The sequence below is a fragment of the Macaca fascicularis genome, chromosome 6 (assembly GCF_037993035.2).
Source record: "Macaca fascicularis isolate 582-1 chromosome 6, T2T-MFA8v1.1".
Taxonomy (NCBI): Eukaryota; Metazoa; Chordata; class Mammalia; order Primates; family Cercopithecidae; genus Macaca; species Macaca fascicularis.
Genome location: NC_088380.1, coordinates 93890306 through 93909612, shown reverse-complemented (window position 1 = coordinate 93909612; position 19307 = coordinate 93890306). Strand labels below are relative to the sequence as shown.

Here is a 19307-nt window from a genome sequence, read left to right as displayed (position 1 = left end):
AATTTCTACATATTTGTGAAATTTTCCAGTATTCCTTTAGTGATTGAGTTCTAGTTTCATACCATTGTAGTCAGAAAAGATACTTGATACAATGTCAATTGTCTTAAATTTGTTAGGATTGTTTCATGGCCTAACATATCATCTATCTCATAGAATCTTTCGTGTGTACTTAAGGAGAATATGTATTCTGCTCTTGCTGGATTTTCTGTATATATCCATTAGATCTATTTGATTTACAGTATTATTCAAGTCTATTGTTTTTATTTTTATTGGTTTTCTGTTTGGATGATCTATCTAATATTGTGAGGATTTTAAAATACCCTACACTTACTGTATTTCTATTTCTTTTTTTAGTTCCATTAATATTTGTTCTAGAACATATATGTTTACAATAGTTATGTCTTCTTGATGAATTGACCCCTTTATCATTATATAATGACCTTCTTGGTCTCTCGTGACAATTTTTGACCTATATCTATTCTATACAATATAAATATAGCCACCCCTGTTCTTTTGGTTACCCTTTGCATGGAATATGTTTTTCCATTCCTCTACTTTTAGCCAATGTGTATCTTTAAGGTTAAAGTGAGTCTCTTGTAGTCAGTATAGAGTAGGGTGGGGAATTTTTTCCCATTCCACCACTCTGTATCTTTTGATTGGGAAATGTAATCCATACACCTATAAAGTAATTGAAGTAATTTTTAATAAATAAGGACTTGTTTTTGTGATTTTCTTCATTGTTTTCTAGATGTTTTATAGTTTCTTTGTTCTTTTCTTCTCTTGCTGTTTTCATTTAGTATTTGATGATTGTTTTTATATTGTTACGGTTTATTTCTTCTTAATCTTTCATCTATCTGTTAGATGTATTAGATTTTTCTTTTGTTATTAACATGAGGCTTGCATAAAACATCTTACAGTTGTAACAGGTTATTTTAATCTGATAACAACTCAACTTCAATAGCATACAAAAAATCTACACTTTTACTTTCCCAACACACATTTTATTTTACTGATGTTACAATTTATATCTTTTTAAAATGTGTATCAATTAACAAATTATTGTAGCTCCAGCTATTTTTGGTATTTGTGTCTTTTAACTTTTATACTATCACTAAAAGTTTTTTATCAATTGCCATTACAGTCTTAGAGTATTCTGAATTTGGCTATACAATTACATATACTAGGATGTTTTATATTTCCATATGCCTTCACGTTGCTATGTAGTGTTCTTTTTTTCTTTTTCAACTTTAAGAACTCCCTTTAGCATTTTTTGTAAGGCAAGTCTGGTAATAATTAACTCCCTCAGCTTTTGTCTGGGCAACTCTTTATCTCTCCTTTATTTCTGAAAGATAGCTTTTTGAGTCAAGTATTCCTAGTTGAATGTTTTCCTTCAGTACTTTTAATCTATTATCCCACTGTCACCTGATCTTCAAGGTTTCTTCTGAGAAATCTGCTGATAGTCTTATGGAGCTTCCCTAGTATGTGACAAGTTGCTTTTTTCTTACTGCCTCAAAACTTTCTGTCTTTAATTTTTGACATTTAATTATAATGTGTCTTGGTGAAGAATTCTTGATATTCAGCCTATTTGAAGTTCTTTGGGCATCATGGGTCTGACTGTTCATTTCTCTCCCCAGATTTGGGAATTATTCTGTCATCATTTTTTAAAATAAGCTTCCTTCCTTTTTTTCTTTATCTACTTTTTCTGGAATTTCCATAATGCATACATTGTTTTACTTAATGATGACCCATAAGTCATACAGCCTTTCTTCACTGTTTTCATTCTTTTTGCTTTTTGTTCCTCTGACTGGATAATTTCAAATAATCTATCTTTGAGTTATTTAATTCTTCCTACGTTTACTTGGGAGTAGCTGTTGAAGCTGTCTATCAAGTTTTTAATTTCAGTCATTGCATTCTTCAGCTCCAGAATGTTTTTGGCTCTTTTTTATAGTTTCTATTCTCTTTATTGAATTTCTAATTTTGTTAATGTATTGTTTTCTTGATACTCTTGTCTATGTCTTTTTTCTTGTAGCTCACTGTGCTTCTTTAAAAGGTTTTTTTTTTTTTTTTTGTCATTAAATTCATAAATCCTCATTTGTTTAGGGTTAGCCACTGGAACTTGATTGTGTTTCTTTGGTGGTGTTATGTTTTTGAGTCTTCATTTTTCTTAAAATCTTGTGTTGCTGTTTTTGCGTTTGAAGAAGCAATGTCCTTCTCTAGTCTTTACTAACTGGCTTTGAGAGAGAAAGAAAGACTTTCACCAGTCTACCTAGACGTACTGGGAGTCTCTCAGGCATTATGTATTTATATTGTCCCATTTCTCTTTTTCCCTTCTTTTGGGAAGAGAGTCTTAGGATTGTGTGCTTTTTCTTGTTCTCACAAAGTCTGTCTGAATGCTGACAGCCTTTCATTTCCTTCTCCAGGAAAGTCCCCTTAAGTGTTTGCAGTTGTGCACTTTCTCCCAATCTTACAAAGTTGAGCCGGCTGCTCATATTAATGTACTATCGGTAAGGATTTGCTAATGCCTTCTATGGTGGCTTTGTGCATTGTTTTGAGGAAATGTATTGAGAGCTGGGGCACACGTTGGCCAGGAGGTGGTAGCTACAGGTGATGTATCCCATGGAATTCATGGGTGGGTCTCTTGGTGAAGTCTGTAAGCCAGTTACAGGGATCTGTGGGCAGTTTTTGAGATCCATGTGTCATTTGCTGTGAGCCTTGCCCCTTTTCCTTGCTCTTTGCACTACTCTTCTCAGGCTGTTCAGTTGTGCCTGTCTCCTCAGTAATCTGAGTAGGGCAAGACAGTAAGTGACCCCATTGGACAGCATTCTGCAAGGCTAGTGAGGCTGAGTGCCTGATATGGTTTGGCTTTGTGTCTCCACCCAAATCTCATCTTGAATTGTAATTCCATAATCCTCATATGTCAAGGGAGGGACCTAGTGGGGAGGTAATTGAATGATGGGGAAGTTTCCCCATCTGCTGTTCTCATGACAGTGAGTGAGTTATCATGAGATCTGATGGTTGAATAAGGGACTTCTCCCTTCACTTGGCATTCATTCTCTCTCCTGCCACCTTGTGAAGAGGTACCTTCTGCCATGATTGTAAGTTTCCTGAGGCCTTCCCAGCCATGTGGAACTGTGAGTTAATTAAACTTCTTTCCTTTATAAATTACCCAGATTCAGGTATGTCCTTATAGGAGCATAAGAACAGGCTAATACAGTGCCCACTCTGTTTATACTTTCCTCATAAGACAAACCACAGGCCAAGGGGGTCTCTCTTGAGTTGTGCCACCTTGCAGTAGAGGTGACACAGATGAAGTAAAATTGTTCTTCTTACCCCTTCAGTGTGTTTATTTTCACATTATTTGCTAGGATAGGGTTAGGGACTCTCTCCACTGGAACCCCAGGTTCTCAGAGAAATATTCCTGTCTTTGGATAGTTATCAAAATTAATATTTCTGTGGCAACATAATGAGTATAAGCTCCGATTTTGCCAACTTACTATTATTGGTTCAAAAATTTTTGATAGTCTTGGAATAGCATGATGTGAGTAAAATCCATGTTTCAGGCATAAAGTTCAAAAGGGTGTAAAAAATTCAGTAATCAACTTAAAGAATATTTTAAAGCAATATTTAAAAAATCAAATCGGCAAACTATAGCTTGCAGGTCAGCTGCCTGTATTTGTCAATAAATTTTTATTGAAACCAGGCATGGGATTAGGGTAATGTGAGTGAGGTGGAGTCATTCAAGTGGTGGATCTCATGTTTATTTAGAATTGTGATACTTTGCTCCTGTACCCACAAAAATAAAAAAAAATAAAATTTTAAATTTAAAAAATTATTATTCATGTATTTATAGATTTCTGCATTCAAAAATAACATGTTAAAGGAATAGGGGTGTGTGCATGTGTGTGTACATATATATACACACACATGTAGAGAATATATATTATAGAAATATATTTTCCTATAATGGTTTCTAATTACTAATTATAGTGATGTGTGTATGTATATATGAAGTATATATTATAGGAAAAGTATATATGTATTTTCACACATACACTGTAATACAGAGAAAATAGTATCTATAAGTTTTTCCTTCAATGATTTCTATATCAATGTAAAAAAATTTGGAAAGGACCAAAAAATGTAACTATTTAAAAGAAAATAGTGTTTTATATTTATCCTACTATTAATACTCACTTTAGATACGTACTTAGTTGATTACTCTGAATAGTTTTCTGAGGATGCCCTATTTCAGTATTTTCACACTCTTTTGACTCCATTATTACATGTGTTGACCTTTTATTTGCAACAGACTCCTCTAAGGATGCAGCATAATGCTATAATATAGTGGAGGAATGATGTTGGAGAGTGCATTCCTATAAAGTGTGGCAGGATTGATTGGCTTATGATCTAGGAATATGAAGTTTGAGTGTTAGGAAACTAGACAGTTCAAATTTGCTCTGATCTCTACGAAGCAGGGACTTTTTTTTTTCCTACATCTTTTGTATTGCTAGGCTTCAAGGTAAGGTGGTGTCTTCCTCATTTCTTTTTCCCATATTTCTCCTTAACATTTCCCTGTCTTTGAAAATCCTGCCATGAGATTATCCATACTTCCTTCCTTGCTGCAATCACTTACAGAATACACTCATTCCTTTAGTATTTTTTAAACTTTGCCTTATTGTCATTCTTACCACCACCACTTCCCATCATACTTCTTAGGGATCTCAATAACCACATGGATGACACTTGTTGACATTGAGCTTCTTGACCTCTTCTTTGTTAATCTATTCCTCCACCTTATGTGAGACATTTGTTTTCAAGGTTCTATCAATTACTACACTCCTTCCATAATCTCAACTTTAAGTGTTCTACTTTGTGACTACCTTCTATTTTTCTAGCTAGTAAGCTGACTCCAAAACAAACTCAACTGATTCAATCATGTGTTCACCGTCCTCCCTTATCTGATTTTTTATTCTTGTTTTCCTCCTTAAACAGCTTAGATTCCATGGTTTGTAATTATAAACACTACTTTGCATATGCCCGCATTTCCCTTGTCTCTCTCACTTTTAGGAATCAGGATTTAAACCCAATCAGACTAATTCCAGTGTTCGAGCTCCTAATCACTGCAGTATACATATATTATCTCATTTGAGTCTTACAACACACCTGTAAAAATAAATAAGAAAATAGGAGCTTGGGGAAGTTAAGTAAGTCTTCCAGGAACACACAGCTTATAAGTGGTGAAGCAGTATTTAAACTCTGCCTGTTTTGTGCCTACATCTCAGCAGCTAAACTGAGGGCGAATGTATACTAACTCATTGCACTTTTAAATTCATGACCATGTCCACTAGACTTACAGTGCTGTCAGGCAGACCTACATTTCCTTAGTCTGTTTCATTTTTCCCATTACTTCTACCCTCTTCTCAATCATCAAACTCTCCCTCATACTTAATCTCTTTGATAATCTTGATTTGTATTTCACTGAAATTATAGAAACAATCTGAAAATATTGTTCCCAGTGTCCCACCACCACATCTACCATCCCATCTGCATGGAGACCTACCCATATACTTCATCTTCCCTCTCCTTAATGTAAATCAGCTAACTGCGTTCCTATGCAACCCCTCCAATGTTCACTAGAACCTCATCTAGGTGATTTTCCTACTTAATAAAAAAAACAAAACAAAACAACAACAACAAAAAAAACTCCCTTTTTTTAATTACATGCCCCTCTCCAGTTTCTTCTCTATTTCTCTTCTCTCTTTCTTTACAACATAAGCCTTCAAAAGAGCTATCAATATACACTGTATCTAGGTCTTCTCCTCCGATTTTCTCCTGTTCCCATAGCAATAGAATTTTAGCTCAATCGCTCCACCAAGAGTAGCTGTTATTTAAGTGTACCAATGTTTTCCATTTTGCTATGTCCATGGATCTTTGGTCCTCATTTGGTTTGACACAATTATGCCTTCTTTTTAAAATAATTCCTTCACATGACTGCAAAAACATCACTTTCTCTTAGCTCTATTTCTACTTCTCTGACCACTTTTAAATATCACAGTCTTTGAAATCTCTTGCATTATACCTCTTTACCTACACTTTCTCTTTTACCTGTATGATTCAGTCTCAAGGCTTGTAGACTCCATTCTTCTTACTGTTCCAGCCGAAGTGTTTGCTGTCGTCTTTCTTCCTTACACACATGGAAACCAATTTATATGGAGATCCTCTTGTCTCTACTTTAATCATATAATAAAAATCTAGAATTCTGCCACCTTTTCTTTCACTACTACCACTCTTACCAAAGTCATTATAATCTCCTGCCTGAATTGTTATTATGGCCTCCCACCTCTTCTCCCTGTCTTTGCCTTTTGTTTCTCTACAAATTATTTTCAACATCACAGCCATGTAAATTGTCTATGTAAAATCCTCCAGTGGTTTTCCATGAGATTCCAAGTAAAACCCAAAGTCCTATTATCTAAGGTTGTTTCTGAACTGTAATATCATGCCTTAGACTGAGTAGTTTGTAAATAAGGTAAATCTATTTTTTACAGTTTTGGAGGCTGGGAAATCCAAGATCAAGCTGCAAGCAGATTTGGTGTTCTAGTGAGGGGTCTTCCTTGCTTTTTTTTTTTTTTTTTTTTTTTTTTTGAGACAGAGTCTCGCTCTTTTGGCCAGGCTAGGGTGCAGTGGCACAATCTCGGCTCACTGCAGCCTCCACCTCCAGGGCTCAAGCAATTCTCCTGCTTCAGCCTACCGAGTAGCTGGGATTACAGGTATGTGCTACCATGCCTGATTAATTTTTGTATTTTTAATAGAGATGGAGTTTCACCATATTGGCCAGGTGTCGAACTCTTGACCTGGACTCGAACACCCGACCTCAGGTAATCCGCCCGCCTCGGCCTCTCAAAGTGCCCTGCTTTTAATATGGCGCCTTGTTGCTGTATCCTCACAAGGCCAAAAAGCAGATGGGGCAAAAGGACCTAGCTAGTTCCCTTCAGTACTTTTATAAGGTTACTAATCCCATTCATGAAGGCTCCACCCTCATGACTTAATCGCCTCCGAAGTCCTCACCTCTTAATACAGTCACATTGAGGTTTAAGTTCCAACATATGAATTTTGCGGGGGCACATACATTCAAATCATAGCACCTATGAAGCCCCATAATAACTGGTAAGTGCAAAATAATTCTCTGTCTTTATGTTCTATTATCTCATCCCTTATTCACTCTGCTCCACACTGGTCTCCTTGTTGTTTCTTGAGCACATCAAGAATGCTTTTGCCTCATAGCCTTTGCCCAGGCTTTTGCTTTGACCTATATCTTTTATTTATTTATTATATTAAACAACCACATGGCTTATTCCCATATAACTGTTATTTTCTGGGAAATGTCATTTTATCAGTGAGACCTTCCTTGACTACACTCTATATAATAGACTTGCCACCATAGTTTTAAAATTTGTAGTACTTGTCAACATGCTAAATACTTATAACTTTTTAAAACCTTTTGCCACTAGTAGATATAAAATTCATGTAAACAAGAATTGTTTTGAGGTTCATTGCTGTTTCTCCAGTATGTAGACCTATGTCTAAGACAGAAAGGTACTTAACAAACATCTGTTCAATAAATGAATGAATGAAGGACCCTGGAAAAATCTCTTGTATCAGAAAACCTAATTTAAAAATAAAAGTAATGAATTTATTTCCGTGGCAAAACTTTCAGCATGGCTAGAGAAAATATAGAAATAGTGATTATACAGAGTTCAAAGAGCACTGTTTGAGCCTTCACAGCCAAGTGCCATGAAGACCATACAGATGAGAGGTTACCAGAGACTGTTTATAAATACTACCTGTAGGAAGCTTACAATTGAGTAAAGGCAGCAGTGCACTGAAGGGAGAAGAACGTATACAAATATGACCTAGACTATAATCCTATAATGAGAGAAGTCAGACTAAATGCTGTGATTTAATTCTTTAGAAAACTGGATCTTATAACATGTGACATGATGAAGTGACTTTTGTTTATGCACCAGAGTTGAAAAAAAGGTCCATGACATTTGGGTCATATTTTGAATATCAATTAAATGATCTAGAAGATTGACATGAAAATATAAACTGAATGTTTATAAAAATCCATTATTAGGTGAGTAAAAGCTTGTATAACAAACATTATCACATAAACTCATGTAGACCATTAAGAGAGATGCTTTCAAAACTGCTGTATTTTCACTTGACTAGTGTTATTCCCATTTTCATTATTTTTGTCCTAAATTTTTTATATAAACATTTTTACAAATTTATACTTAAATTTGCATGATACTTTAGAGAGTTTCATTCTTCCCAGAGTCCCAAGATGCCTCGCAGGGTGTCATTCGTGATCTTTCTTTTTGTATCTCATCACTACTCTCTTGGGTTTAACTATAAAGTTGTCCTTTACGTCCTAAATCACTTGGTTAATGACTTGGCCTTTGAGTTTCTTTGGCTCTATACCCCTTACCATCTCCCAGCATCATTTACTACCAGTACATTCCATCTCCTGAGAACTCCATCCCTCACAAGAGTCCCACTTCCATCTCTTACTAGAGGAGAGAAGGCAGGCAGCTCATATCAGAGTACATGTAGACGTGAAAGGCTGCCTCCAACCTACAACTTGCCATTCAACTCTGGGTCCCTTTGAAAACCTTTAACCTGTCACAAAGAGTAACATAAATATCACTTTGATAAAATTGTTATTTTTTTCTGGTGAAGACAAGAGTTTGATCACTGTCTATATCTATCTTAGTAGTCATTCATTAAAAAATACTCTTATTTTGACCACTCCACATCTTGAAAACTTCCCAGTGCTTTTTTAAAAGAAAACATAAGTTCTACTTTCCAATCCTAATCATTCGTTTATGTTAAATAGACATTTTATGAGTACCTATTATAGATGCATAAAAATGAATAAAACATTTTTCTTCTCCTTAAGGAGTTTTTAGGTTTGGGAGAAGACAAAAATGCAATGAATCATTACAAGAGCAATAACTATTATAGTACTGAATGTATGTACAGAACATGGGAGAAAGGAGCAATCAATTAGAATTGCCTGATACATAGAAGATTACAGAGAAATGGCATTTGTACCAGCTAATGGAGGGTGAGTCCTGTTCTTTTAAATTTTTTCTAGTTTTTCCTACTCCTTTAGTCATAATAATAAATGTGACCAAAAGCAAGATGTTGGCATTTATATACAGAGATGATTACATGTGTTCTCTTTTCCAATAATAGCTCCAGGTCTCTTCTAACCCCAGATGTTCACTGGTCTCATGTATGACCCAAAGGCACAACTTTGTACTGTGGCTGGTGTAGTCTGTGGCCAGTAAAATAAATAAATAAATAATAAATAAACAAATAACATTTGTAACCTTAGATTTCTTTTTTTGACCCAGAGGTTCTCATAAATGACATACACAAAAATGCTATTTCCCTTTGAGGTGCACTTTCATTGGTGGAACCAAGGTTCTGTACAAATGCTGGCCTGATAGTGATAGCTATCACTACACTAATTTTGTGTTCCTTTAAAAGGGCATATTGTAATACAAGTGAATGACTGTGGGTGACAAGGATATCTGCTCTAAGTTATAGAAAAAGTAGCCATTTTTCATGCCTGAAGAATGGCATCTTATTATTATTAAATTACGTCTTACATACCTTTCAACTGATGAAGATAAATTACTAAGCTACAATACCATGATTTTAAACAATTGTTATATTCAGTAAGTGTACTGGCCTGCCAGAGGATATAAGGCTTTTTAACGATTTTTGAATGTATATTAATCTTTTTAGAAGTAACACAATGTATTGATAAGAACATAACATTTAGACTCAGAGGACTTGAGTCTAGTTCTATGTTCCAAGATACATCAGTTAAATAATATTGAAGAGCCCACTTAAAAATACTGGACCTCAGTTTAATTATATGTACCATGGGATTGTGTAAACTGCAAAGTACTCAACAATTTTGGATTTTTATTATTATAAAAACAGTATCAATGCACAGTGCTTTTTTTTTTTTTTTTCTGTTTTGCTCTCATTGCTTTCATTTTCTTTCCTGAATAGAGCTAACCCCACAGTACTTTTACAACTTGTTTTTTCTAATTCATCATGAGTTTCTCTGGTGAATTGGGAATTTTACAATTGTGTAGATAGGATACAGTATGTGATCAGGAGACTGCTGAATTGTCTAGAGAATTTCACAGTGTTGAGTTACTCATTATTTTAAGAGGAATTTCTATTTTTAAAATCTTATGGGTGTGGTAAGTAAGAAGGAATAGACCGATTATGATTTCTAAAGAGAAATGGAAAAGGTGGGAAGAGAGAAAGAAGGTGGCATGGAAAATAAAACATCGTAAGACAGTACAAGGAAAATGCTCCAGGGGGGCATACAACTGTGATTAGATGGATCCATGCTGCTCCTATGGAGAAGGGAGACCTTCTGTACTCTAGCTACTGGGGGACCGCTGGAGGCCACCAGTCTTTTAATAATGTTTTAATAACATCTGGACACTGCCGCTACTGGTTTCAAGGAGAGCTGCTCCAAGGACAGCCAGCATAAGGAAAGAGTTTGCAGAGTTTGTGTTTCAGATATACATCAGTGGTTAGTGGTTATATGAGACTAGATTGTTCATTCTTTCAATAAATATTTCATTTCTACTGTGTGACAGCAATAGCAATAAACATAACACACAAAAATTCCTATTCTCAGGGAGCTTATATGGCAGAGAAATATAAGCCTTTTTTGGGAATGAAATCTTTGCTGGTTTACTGGATTTTTATTTCTTTTCCTTCCCATCCGCTATTGGATTATTTAATTATCAATATAATGACCTCTGGGCATTCTTATTGTATTTCTGTTGATGCAGGTTGCCAGAGGCAGTTTGGTGTAGATGCCGTCCCATCTATCACTAACCAGGTACATGATCTTACCACAGAATCAGAGTCCAAAGAAACAGATGAGTTATTTCAGCACATATCTACTTCTCTCTTACTCTCAGTTTAGTGACTTATGCTCTGTCAGAGAAAGGGGAGGAAGTTGTCTCCTCCTGAAAGTAACTTCTGCATAAAAGTTTGCCTCCTTTTGAAGCTTGCTCTCATTTTTTTACAGCATGAATGGTGCTCATAGCTGACATCCAGGCTTCTATAGACCCAGAGTCTGTTAAGTCAGACCTTTTTGCATCTGCGATCAGGATGTGTCACCCTGAGAATAATCTGTCTTAACAATGAAACACAAGGCTTTTCACTGTCTCTCAGGGACAGCTGCCCCACCAAGTTTGGGATCAGGTATTTTGGCTCATGGAAGACAAAGCATTTCCACTTCCATGGTTACAACAAGATTGTATTTGTTCAAATAGGAAAATATCAAATATTCAAAAAGTGAGTGTGGCAGACTCATGTAGATGTCTCCAATATCTATATCCTTTTTAAATTTATTAATAGAACCTCCAAATAATAGCTGCCCAAAACAAAGGCAACATTTTCTAATTTCTCCTCCAATTAAAGTGGTTTGGTGATCAAAAAGGCCAAAGAAAGATAAAGTGAACAACTTCTAAATAGTGTTTTGAAAGGAAGGGCATGCTACTTCATACCTCCGTGCAACATCCTCACCTGGAATGAGAACCCAGTGGTCGTTGTACTGAGCCATCTTCAACTGCAGGCAGGCAAGTCCTGGTGGGTGGTAAAGTAAAATTAAAGAAGGATTTTGCATCTCTAGCTCCATTGAGCTGCCACTTCATTCCTGAGCTACCTACCCAAACCTTGATGTCTTTTATAACTGCTGTACTTTAATGGCTTCTTGCTTCAATAGCCTAACATATATCTCAACTAATCTAGAGCTAAATGATGAGGTAATAAATAGACATTAAAATGTTACATTATCAATAACTTTCTTTGACCAGTGCCAGCAATCTTATACATGAAAGTATAAGTATATACACATGTATATGTATGTATAGATGACTACCCCATTCTCTGAGAGAATATATATGGAAAGAGAATGGAAGTATTTTAGGGATGACTAATAAGAGAGTATTTTATAAAATTTTCATTTGTTTACTTGTGGTGGCAGGCACCTGTAATCCCAGCTATTCAGAAGGCTGAGACAGGATAATCGCTTGAACCTGGGAGGTGGAGGTTGCCGTGAGCCGAAATTGCGCCACTGCACTCTAGCCTGGGCAACAGAGCCAGACTCCATCTAAAAAAAAAAAAAAAAAGAAAGAAAGACAAAAAGAAAAACAAGTTTAAAAAATAATGAAAAAAATATATCTTGTTAAACATTAAATTCATATAATTTTATAAATTGTTATTTTGGTGTCGGTAATAACTTTGTTATAATTCATGATCTCTAAAAGTCAATGAGGAAGAGAAGACCTGAAAAGTACATAGAAGAAGATGAAAATTATTGTATTGTAGATATTCTAATATTGAATTTCCCCATTTCAGATATTTATTTTTTTAGCAATAATAATACAACCATGCTTGTATTTGTTTGCAAAATTCATTTATAAAAACCTTTTTTCTTTGTGAACAAATGGGAAAAATTAAAACCCTAAATATTAACTAAATAATATCTTGATGAAGATTTTAAAACAGTTTGGCTAGCATTTTTTCTCCTTAGAAGTGATGTTGCTGTGAAATGTGAGGATAACACTTCATGTGTTACTATTTGTTGTGAAGTGGTTTAATAAATGTTTAAACAAGTCATTACCACGTTGACAGCATCTCTTATCATGGAGTTGCAACTTTGAGATTGATTGTCATGCTAAGCTTCCCATCACCTTCCTCTGCCCTGAAAATGTGGGGACACATAAACATGACCCTCAGAGGGTGCAAACAGACTAGATTTGCAGCGAATGTCTGTTGAGTCTTCCTCCCATGTGTTGAAGAAGGAAAAACCATCAGCCCTTCTTTCCACACTGATGTGGCAGCAGGCAAAGAAAGGAAAACTGTGTTTAATATAGTTCAACTGCTAGGAGAGCACCAGGGTAGCATCTTTGGAGAATAATATGTTTTTGCTTATTTGTAAGTAATCTCAAAAGAAACAGCAAAGAAATTTTGTCTCAACTTGTCTAATACTTTACAAATTTAAACTAGCATGCAAGGCATAAGTATAATTTAGTCTTCTGGATCTTTAGAGTAAAGGCCACAATCTTGCTTTCATGAATAGGTATAGTAAAATACAATTTGTGCTATGGGCTGAATGTTTGTGCCCTACCCCCTTCTGCCAAACTTATATATTAAAATCCTAACCCCCAACGTGATGGTGTTAGAAGGTGATTAGGTCAAGAGGGCAGAGCCCTAAAGAAGGGGATTAGTGACTTTATGAAAGAGGCCCCCTCCACCATATGAAAACACAACAAGAAGGTGCCACCTATGAGCCAGGAAACAGGCCCTCACCAAACACTGAATTTGCTGGTCCCTTGACCTTGAACTTCCTAGTTTCCAGAACTGTGAGAAATAAATTTCTGTTATTTATAAGCCAACCAGTTTATATATTTTGGTATCAAATGAACCAAGGCAATTTGTGACATTTATTCATTTAATTATAGTTACGAGCTCCTGTTATGTGCCAGGTGAATAATAAGCCCAACAGGTATCACTTCTGTCCTCTTGAAACTTAAAGTCACATGGTGGATCTACATTGGCTTTGTTTTCATCTTCCTGTGAAACTCAGGAAAATTACATTCAGCAAAAACATGACTCTATGATCCTCAGGCTGCTCTACCAGGAACTCTTCCCCTTGAGCTTTATCAATGAGACCAAGTATGATCGGAGTATGGTAGAGTACCTTCAGTCTTACAGTCTTAAAGATGGAAGGTCCCTGAATGTATCTGCTGCAGACTTTTTCTTGATGGAACTCTACCAGATGGATGGCAATTCAGTTTTATAAGGGTATCCTTCCAGATGTATTTTAAAATTTGTTTATATGATCATACAAGGAAATGAGGTCAGTATATATTTGATCATAATAGATCCATGTTTAATCCTGGTGACCACCATTGCTTCATAAACGTTGCCAACATGAAACATTTCAACAATATTTTAGGGACTAGTTGGGATTTTGGTATCCACCTTCCTTCCCTATTGAAAATCAGTAAAGTTGCTCATCTCAAGTTTTCTGTCATCTTTCCCATTCTCATCAGGAGTTGTCACTTTCTGGATATATTTTTTGGTGGTCACCACTGAGAGAAAGGGTGAAAGTGGCATCTAGTGAGTAGAGGCCAGAGATAATTCTAAACATTTTACTATGTACAGGATAGGCCCCCACAATAAATAATTATTTGGTCAAAAAAATCAGTGTTTAGTGTGAGATAATCTGATTTAAAACAACTCAAATTATTTATGTTTTTGTTAAGATATTTTCTTTAAAATCATTTTTTCTGTCTCTCCCCTTATACACAATTACACCCAGATAAAATATCAGTTATTGAAGTGTAGTACCCTTTCTTTCTTCACTGATTTATTTTTTACTAAACATTTAATGTGTGTCTGTACTAAGTACTCTAGGAAACACAGTGACAATAAGTCTTTGTCTCTGGCTTCATCATCAAAAATGTATCTGTGAATTAAAATAATCACAGTTTAAGGTTAAAAACTGGTTAATCATACAAGAGCAGACAGAAAGTACCAGAAGAAGTCAGAAAGATTTGGTTATATCTGGCTGGAGCAATACAGAAAATACAATGGAGGAGAGAGCATCAGAACTGGGTCCTGCAATTTGTACATGCTGAGGTTAGGGGACAGTCAGGAAGTGAGAAAGGAAGAAAGGTATATGGAGCTAGCTGGGGCAGGCAGAGGCAGGCTTATGGGACAGTCAGTGGTGGCCAAGCTTGACTTCAGGGTGAATGCATCAAGGTCAATACAGAGAGATGTAGTTGGGAAAAGTCTTCGTTTCCTTACCCAGGTTTTAACAGCAAAGGCCAAATTGTTTCTTTATTATGCTAAAAATGTGCATGTCAGAATCACTATAACAGTTTTTAAAAATTATGTCAAATGTTCATATTGGGCATTAAACAAACTAGATTTTTTTATAGCAATCTAAGCTTGTTTGATGCTGTCCTGAGTTTCCATGTGTTTTTACTGCTTTTCCATCAGCTCAGGTTTTTCATAATCAGCAATCAACAAGCAGAAGCTGTTTTTTATTCATTTTTGTGCCTGAAAATTCACCTTGAATATGCACATTCTCACAGCTTCAAGGGTCATAATAACCCAAAAATACATTATTTAGAAGACAGCTCAGTGATTCACTCCCCAGTTTAGAGTGATAATAAATTCTAGCCTGAAACAATAGCATTGATACAGAACATCTTTGGAAAGAGCTATAAAAATGTGGCATTACATGCAGGGGCAATATCTATAAATAGTAGTGATTCAGGAAGGTCATCATATTTTCCTGAGGGCTTGACTTAAACAGCTGATTCTTGGGCCTCTGTCTATATTGAATATACTGAATCAGGATGGAGAAGAAAACAGCACAAAATTTCATTTTTTTCTTTTCACAAATGCGTTAGGTGATACTAGTGAAACTAAGGTTTAAGAACCATTGTAGAAGATAGAAGACTCAGACTGTAGTTAATCATGTTGCAGATGTGATAGTTAACAAGTGTAAGAAATGAACTGGGCTCCAGATATGGGGCTTTGTGGGGATGGGTGAGGTCTAGGAGAATGGATTGAATTATGGTACACAAAAAAGATGAAGATGGGAGAAAATACAGAGAATGGAAGTTAAAATATTTATTTGTTTGTGATTAGTATTACTGAGAGGGAATTCCTGTATTTAAAAAAAAATACATCTATTTATTCTGTTGTAGAAGTAGAGACTTAAAGAAGGCATAGAAGTATGCTTAATTGTTCATTACCAATCAGTTTTTGGGATTTACCTGCACATGATTATAAAAATATGTTGTTGTTTTTGGATTCTGATCAAAAGGAAAGTTGGGGGCATATATTTCACTCCTTTCCCTTTTGCTGAGCTAGTAAAAATATTATAAAATTATATTAGTTTTCAATTGAGGTTCCATCTACCTTTGTTTTCTAATTACATCGATCATTAAGGTTATAGTAACTTGAATGATTGTTTTCATTTTTCTTATTCTTATTCTCTTATTCATAAGTTTCATAAAGTCCCTACCTTGTTTTATGAAGTGCTTAGGTATTATACTCATGTTTTGATTGTCTTTTAAAGCATAATTGTACTAGGTATGCCTCCAAGGCCATCAACTCTAAAGAAGACTATGTTCATGCTCTGCCTATAATGTAGAGGTTAGTTCTATAATAAAAATAAAAATTTTTTGACAATGAGAATGTCCCTCTGTATACTTGATTGGAAGGATCAAATTTACCTGCAGTCTGCTGTGGCCTTTATCATAACTTTATTACTCTTTAGCACATGTATTTTCCTCTGTAAAATCAGAATGCTGATGTCACGCCACCATGCATTGTGATGATTATATGCAATCATTATGTAAAGCACTTAGCCTGAGAGGTTTCCAATAAATATGACTCCTGTTTTATTACCTCATTTATGTAGTAGAATTGATTAAAACGACTTCTGGCTTCCTCCTACCTAGCGCAAATTGAGAGTAGAAATTACTTTGACTTAATGTGGAAGATTGGAATACTTTTTATGATATTCAGTGCTTCTCTCTGTGGACCTCCTTCTGCAGAGGAGGCTTATATATCTCTGCAGTTCTCCACTTAGGCACTGCCATGTGACTAGCATTAGCTAATGAAATGTGAGTGGAAATGATGAGTCATTTTCTAGCAGAGGTGCTTAGAGCCAGTGCATGATTCACAGTGTTCTCTTTTTTTCTTTGCTACCAAGAGAGACAATGCTTCGTAGAAGCCCCATAGAGAGGCCACTCCATCAGCCGCCATACCAGGGAGAATGCTGTCTGAATCTGGAGCTGGGATAAAGCTGGCCCACAGTGAACACAAGCCATGAATGAGAAATAAATATTTGTTAAAACCACAAAGATTCTGTGGTTATTTTATGTTGCATAACTAACCCACATAAAGAATTCAGTGAGGAATAAATAGTAAAGCATACTCCATTACAGTCCATTTGAAGTCCCACTATTCATCTTAAGCTTTCCTCAGCCATGGACGTAGGTCATAGTGGTCCATTTTGCCTCTCAAGCCTTGTTTAGCCTCCTGACTGGGCACCTTGTCAAACCTGCTCTAAGGCATTGTAAAGTGTTTGAGGGAATGTGACTCTTTTAAAATCCCCACAGAGAGGGTATGCACCAAACAGCTTCTCCAAACCTCACTGTAGAATGTTGGCAGATGTATTTTACACTTCAGTGTAAAACAAGCATCAGTGGGTCATACCACTGGACACTTTTGGAAGTCAATATAAACAGAAAATGAGAGAAGTATACCTAGCTTAGAGGCCTGTGAATTTCGGGGCAGGGCTATTGTTTCTAGAACCCAGTCCAGTCGTCCTGCTTGAGTATGACTCTGTCAACAATACCAGGTCCAGATGCCTTTTTAAGGAAGAAAATTTATTTATGGTTTTAGCATTTGCTGAATTGTCCCCTCAATGAGCCACTGTATTAAGAGCATTTAACCTAAGACGTTTGGGGTACGACCTTAGAACTCTTCTGAGAATGTATATAAAGTCTACATAGATTTTGAGCCTACATCTATGTAAAAAGATACCCTGTTATATTTTAACTAGAAATATTATTTTGATGTAGAAAGGATCATTCAAAAATATTTATCAGACCAGGTATGGTGGCTCATGCCTGTAATCTCAGCACTGTGGAGGCTAAGGCAAGAGGATCACATGAGCCAGGAGTTTGAAACCAGCATGGTCAACATAGAAAGACCCATTTCTACGAAAGAAAAATAAAATAAAAAAGTAACTGGGTGTGGTGGTGCACAACTGTAGTCCCAGTTGCTTAGGAGGCTGAGTTGGGAAAATTGCCTGAGGCCAGGAGTTTGAGACTGCAGTGAGTCATGATTATGCCACTGTATTCCAGCCTGGGTAACAGAGTGAAACCTTGTCTCAAAAGAAAAGTATAAATATATATATAAATAAATATATATATATATATAAATGTATGTGTGTATATATATGTGCATACATGTGTGTATATGTATATATGAATGTGTGTATATATATATATTTATTAGTCTGTTAAACTGAGTTGCTTTTCTTATTTCTAGAAAACGTGTCATAAAAATGTTCAAAATTTTATAGAATTCCACTCATCATTCAGCACAAAAAATTAGAGCACTCTTTATCTTTTTTTTTTTTTTCCTAAAGCAAGGGTTTCCTGTAAGCACCCACATGTCTTAAATATTTCTCCATGTCATTAAAAGGGGATGAACTTAAGGATACACAGGTAATGTTTACGTTAGAATGTTGTAAGGTGGTATATCTTATACTCATTTTGCAAAGACCGATGAATACTATCATAACCTGGTGTATTTTTGAAGATTTCTCTTTCACTATTCATTCAGAAATATAGATTGCATTCTGACTGTCAGGTGCTGTAAACATAGTATGTCACTATGAACATAGTGAAAGAATAGCTTATATTCTGGGGCATATATACAGCCTTCATTATTTGTGATGTAATCTCTTGAAAGTTTTTCAATTTGGAAAGCCTGATTTAGGGTGGTGAAATAGCAAAGTGACAGTGAAACAAACATGTATTGAACATTAGGCAGGCCAGAAAAATGTCGTTGCAGAAAGATGTTATTGTTCTAATTAATTAAAGTCAGTTGTACTAGTTTACTGATATTGAAACCCCAAGCAAACAAAATGTTCAAGCAGTAGGAATGTGAACAGTAGAAACAAGAACACATTTTTGGATATATTTTAAGAGGGAGATTCTCAGATGAAAGAGATATAAGCTGTTTGGTCTGCATTAGTGTCTGCCTTGGATTTGCTGAAAAATGGTGTTTTATGATATTGTCAATTCTCTCTTATAATGATCTATGTTTGTAAAAATGGCTACTGTATTTGGTAAGTCTCAAATTTTCTTATAGATTATGAAAACAATCTATATGAAAATTCACATGTCAACAATTGCCTAATGCTTTCTAGATCGTGGTATTAAGAAGAACTTTGAGATGATATTTAGGCTTTTGCAGGAAAAAAGAGTCCTTATAAATAAGTGATATGTACTATGTTGAGATGTGTTGATGTGTTAAGGAAGGCAACTATATCATAAATATCATGTATTTGCCATCCTTGTTTTATAACACTTTATAGTTATAGTAAGTTAGAATTTGTCACTTTCTGATGTTCTCTAAGTCAGATTATCAAGTGA

The 19307-nt window shown here is 35.5% G+C and overlaps 1 long non-coding RNA gene across 4 annotated transcripts in view; it reads left to right on the top strand.

Annotated features, from left to right (window-relative positions):
- Positions 1-19307, top strand: part of LOC123573997 (uncharacterized) — a 46468-nt gene that overhangs the window by 13761 nt on the left and 13400 nt on the right. For 2 of the 4 annotated variants that reach the window (XR_006698779.2, XR_012414562.1), the window contains 2 exons: positions 8960-9127; positions 16850-17654. This is a non-coding gene — a long non-coding RNA (uncharacterized lncRNA). Of the gene's footprint in view, positions 1-8959; positions 9128-16849; positions 17655-19307 lie in introns of those variants that run through there. The other 2 variants (XR_012414561.1, XR_006698780.3) reach the window with 1 other exon arrangement.